We start from the raw sequence: 5,585 nt of genomic DNA, 5'->3' as shown, positions 1-5,585 counted from the left end.
ATAAAAGATGAAGTAGGGAAAATGGTTGAATGGAGGGTTTTTGGGTTGTATTTGTGAGTGTTTCTATAATGGGTTTTGGGTGCTTTTCACGAGCAAGGTTTAGCTGTGGAACCAATTATAAGGTTTCGAGCACAGTAGAGCCCATAAATTTATTAATGGCATTAAAATCTCATCATTGATTTCACAGCCCGCTAAACAGCCAATTAGCCAAAGCCTTCAACTAATTCAAATAGACTTTTCACACAGAAAAAGCCAAAAACCACTCCACAAACTCATTTGAAAAACAGGATAAAAAAGACAACTGCATTTTTTACATTTTATGCTTACAAAATAATAATAATAATAATGACCAGCCAAACACTTCAAAAGACCTCCAAAAATTCATTACAAAAAAAGTAACTCTTTCATAAACTTATTGAAGCCAAAAATGCACTCCCATACACAATCTCTATGTTTTTCACAGCGATATTTTGAACAAAATAATTAATGGCCACCCAAACACTTAGAAAAGCTATCTGCCTCAGAAGCATTTTGTATTGCTTAAGCATAGAAGAAATCAAATGGTGCAAGGCAGATGACGTTGAGCGTCAATAAGTGCAGAAAGGAATCTCCTACTGACCTCTCTCTCTTCACCTTCCGCCTATCTCAATCACCTACCAGTAGGGGTTGTAATCGGGCCAATTTACACCTGAATTTGGATCGATTCATTGAAAGTTGAAACCTCAAATCCAAATCTGTTATAACATAATCAATTGAAATCTTAATCCATTTTATTGCCTTTAGAATAAATAAATGTCTTATTTAGAAAAAAAAAACGGTTAGTGAGAAAACTTTGACCAATCAGGTCCCCAAGTGAATTTTGATGAATACAAGATGATTGGTTATCATACCAGTTGATAATGATGTGTTGAAGTTTTTTACTTATCATAGGACAGATAAATATAAAATATCATTTTTATTAATCATATATTTTATATTATTCTATATAATAGTTATATACATTATTATATTATATATATAAATATATGGATATATAAAATTTTAATTGAACTTGGATTTTAATCAGGGTTCTAAGCATTGATACATCCAATGCACACGAACAAGAGTATTGGGTGTTAAATATCTTATAACTTTTTTTTTAATTTGTTTAATTACTTCAGGGGAAAAACTAGTTGAAACTCCAAACACCTTTTAATTAGGGTATTAGGTGTACCGTATGGAAAATTTGATCTTTAATTTTAATTGAACCAGATGAGACAGAATCCCTAAGGTTAAGGTTGAGTTTGGAAGAAGTACAAATGCAAATATGTAAAGTGTAAAACTTTATATTTTGTATTATTTTGTATATATTTACACTATACATATTTGCATTTGTACTCTTTCCAAACTGAGTCTTAAACAAAAATTATGTCAACACTCTGAAAGCACGGGCATCCAATCATACATTAAGAATATCTCTCCATAAATTTAATATATAAAAGATATTCCTAATTGATGAAGGAAGATTTGGCCTGACCTCTTTATTATGAGACACGTGGCAGAAACGACAGCTCGGCAAAAGGGGGTCAAGTCTAGGCGGGAACAAGGGTACACTTCACCGAACTGACCCACCTTGTAACAGCTCGGGATACACTTCACCGAACTAACCCACCTTGTAACAGCTCGGGATAGATTTCGCCGAACTGCCACCTTGTAATAGCTCGGGATAGACTTCACCGAACTGACCCACCTTGTAACAGCTCGGGATAGACTTCGCCAAACTGCCACCTTGTAACAGCTCGGGATAGACTTCACCGAACTGACCCACCTTGTAACAGCTCGGGATACACTTCACCGAACTGAACTACCTTGTAACAGCTCGGGATACACTTCACCGAACTGACCCTTGCAACAGCTCGGGATACACTTCGCCGAACTGACCCACCTTGTAACAGTTCGGGATACCTCCGAGCTCAAGACCGCCTCGCTCAGCACTTCGCATCATCTTCTAAGCACCAAAGCCAAACAAGTCGTACCATGCCTGACACCAGGGAAGTCCGTGCCCGAGGACGTCACGCCTGACTGACTTGGGATCTGACGTTTGGCAGCAGCACTCTAAACGGCCACCTGCCACCGCCACTGACGCCGCCATCTCCAGTTAGACGGTTAGGCAGTGACGGTTCTGTCTCAACAGAATGGACGATGGCCGAGTTGACAAGCGCAAGGGTAATCATACCCGATATGGCAAGGGCCTCAGGACGAGTACACGAAGTGACTATAAGAGCCCCCTGCCCCCCGACAACGGAGGTATGCAAACTTTGCGCTATCTGGTATTACCTTGCTTTTGAAAGATTCTAACTTGAGCTTCGGAGCCTCTACACCGAGTTCCCCCCGGAGCTTTCCCATCTCCTTCGTTTCAGGTTCCCTGCTACCCCGTTCGGAAACAAGGCAGTGGACAGCTAAGACCAGCCGGATCGTGCTCCATCACTAATGTATGGTGATTTGGGATAAATCAAATGGGATCAAATTTGCACCCAATTCCATTATCAAATGGTGCAAATTTTAACTTATACATCCAAAATAATCACATCATATATTGGATCAACTTTCAAACTTTTGGAGTCAATTGACTCCCTATGAGTTAGTAGCAACTATCCCAATAAAATTTGGAGATGTTCAAGCTTTAGCCATTTTAAAAATTAATATTAATATTGATAAAGTTCAAATAATCTTTTCAAATTATTATTATTATTATTATTATTATTATTATTATTATCTGTTATATATATATATATATATAATTCTATCGGTGTATTCGTGGCATTCTATTGTTTGAATATATAGAATCTTTTATCACACACGTATGGGTTTGTTTTAAATAATATATATATATTGCATGGGAAACAAGTGTTAATATTCTGTCTCTCCACTGGCTCATGATAAACAAGTGTCAATATTCTCTCTCCTCTCTCTGACCACTTCATCTCACTATTCCTCTCTCTCTTGCTTCGAACACACACTTCTCCTTTCTCTCCCAGCTTTCCTGTCAATCTTCCCACTCTCTCTCTCACCACTTCCTCTGAAAACCGGGACTTCCATGGCTTCTTCTTCAAGGTTTCTACTCCTGTTTGGCTTCTGTCTCGTCTACACGATTTAGCGGTAAATGAACGACTCGTAGAAAGTGTTGGACCCTGATAGCCTGGGTTACATTGAGGTTGGTTAATGGTTTCTTCGAGCAAGCAAGTAGATCTGAAATCTACAGAAATCTGCACAGTCTATTCGTAGCTTCTGGGTTGTGTTAACGATGTTTGTATGTGACTGTCTAACAGGTCTACATCTTGGAGATGCTGCTGCTGCAAGCGCCCAGCCAGTCGACGAATCTGGGGATGACCCAGAATCGCAACCACAGCCAATTACTGAGCCAAAAGCTGGTTCTGACCAAAGAGCCCAACCCCATCAAGCGATACTACCGGAAGGCGGCCTACTTCCTAGAGTACAATTGGAAGCAAATTTGGGTGCTGGCGCTCTAGGTTTCTATCTGCGTCGGCCTCTTCACATGGAAGTTCATCCAGTACCGGCGTTTTCTTCATCATTCTGTTCGTTGGTGAACTTGGTAATTAAACGAGGAAACTGGGAGCATTTCGGTAGTTTTAATTTTTGGCTTTTCTCTGTCAAGTGCGGATGGAAGAGACAAAGTAGAGATGGAAGGGATCATGATGTCTACAGAAGCTGAGATTTTGATAAATCTTATAGTGGTGATGATGTGTGTGTAAGGAGGACATTTGCATTGCTAGAATCTCTATAATCTTTTTTTTTTTCTTTCTTCTTTCTTTTTGGATTTGAAGAAGGAGAAGAAGAGTGCGATATAAATGTGAACCATGATTACTTTGATCACAAGTGGACCAGGATTGATGATTTGACGGGCGGTGGGACATTACTTTGACCACAAGTGGACCAGGATGATGTTGACTACATCTCTTGATCCACAGTAAGTTTCGTCATGGAGATAATATGGAGGCTGGAAATAGTTGGATGCTATAGTAATTTTGGTGCTTTTGGGATCATTGATGCTGGTGCTCATGATCATTGCGTACATATTAGCCCAGTCTTGGTTCAGAAGGAACAAACTCAGGCTTCCGAAACCCCTCAAGAAGCTTATTGGTTTCAATGCCTTCTGGTACTCCCACCACCTATTTGATGCGAGCGCTTGATTCGCGCCTTCAGGTCTGGCTATAAGACAGTGAAGATTTTGAAGGTAAGAAATCTCATAAAACCCAAGATTATATTATCAATTGCAAGATATTACAATGGAGATTCATTAATTCCTTGTGCATACTTCTATTCATTTTCAATTCCTCAGGTTGCTGTCTATCCAGGATATGTGGTGGCACTCCATATGTCTAAACCCCAAGGGTTTGAGTACAGAAGTGGGCAATATATCGTTGTCAACTGTTCCGTTGTTTCTTCTTTGCAATGGTACACATATAATTGAGAAAAATTCTGTTTGGCTTCTGCCATATAAAAATTATGCAGCTGGTTGAAGTTGTTACTGATGATCATGCTTTGTTTATGCTATGTTCTTTCTTCAGGCATCCTTTCTCTATTACACAGCCCCCGGAGATGATTATCTGAGCATTCTTATTCGCACATTAGGTGACTGGACATCGCAGCTCAAAGCTGTATTTGCTCAGGTACATGATGCATGATCAATTCGATTGCAGATTAACTCCTCTCTCTCTCTGTGTGCGTGTGTGTTTTAGCAAGCAATTAATAATCTTTCATGTCTAAATACGTGCAAGTGTGTCAATCCCCAACCGAAGACTACTCCATGAGTCTTCTCTATGACTTAATTTTCAGTTTTAACTCTGAAACTCACATGATGTCTGTTAATCAAGCAGGTTGTCGAGACTTGATCGATGGCCCGTATGGAGCCCCTGCACAGGACTACAAAGAATACGGTGTCCCGCTCCTTGTTGGGCTGGGGATTGGAGCCACATCACTGATCAGTATAGCTAAAGACGTTTTGAACAACATCAAGCAACAAAACGACGTTGAGGAAGGTGCCCTAGAAATTGGATCCAAGGCCAACAAGAAGAAACCTTTTGCCATGAAACGAGCCTACTTACTCGGTATTATTCGCCTGTGCTGAGTACGGGCGCCCCTCGCTAGTTATTATATATAGCACTTTTCATTATTATCAAAATTTTCTATAATATTGGTCCTAGCATAATTATCTAGTCCCATCTGATTGAGTTTTATTTGATTTGATAGGAGACGAGAACAAATAAAAAATAATAAAGAGACTTGAAATCTACAAAAGACATGGGACAAGCCCGACCCTACCCGAATCATGACCCGATCTTTGGGGAGGCAGGATGGATTATCCGATTCCGATCCATTGATGATTTAACATCCTATGACCAACCCTACCAAAACAGTGCCTGACCGCCCCAGTTAAACTTCAGATGAATCCTTATTTTTATAAGTTAATGGTCTTATGATATTCTCTTCTCAAGCTAAGTAGCCCAGTGTGGTAAAACTCAGGCCGGACCCGGATGATTGAACTGGTAAGCCGTATAGTCGTCGGTTAAATGGTTTAAACCGTG

At 39.8% G+C, this 5,585-nt stretch overlaps 1 long non-coding RNA gene across 1 annotated transcript; it reads left to right on the top strand.

Moving 5' to 3' along the window:
• Positions 1-2,982: 2,982 nt before the first annotated feature.
• LOC148869668 (uncharacterized) lies at positions 2,983-5,220 on the top strand. Its single transcript, XR_016106811.1, has 5 exons — positions 2,983-3,193; positions 3,309-4,234; positions 4,340-4,455; positions 4,569-4,670; positions 4,878-5,220. It is a non-coding gene; the product is annotated as an uncharacterized LOC148869668 (long non-coding RNA).
• Positions 5,221-5,585: the final 365 nt, after the last annotated feature.

The sequence above is a fragment of the Nelumbo lutea genome, chromosome 2 (genome assembly GCF_056320005.1).
Source record: "Nelumbo lutea isolate HS-2025 chromosome 2, American lotus-T2T, whole genome shotgun sequence".
Classification (NCBI taxonomy): Eukaryota; Viridiplantae; Streptophyta; class Magnoliopsida; order Proteales; family Nelumbonaceae; genus Nelumbo; species Nelumbo lutea.
This window is presented reverse-complemented; position numbering and strand designations above follow the sequence as displayed.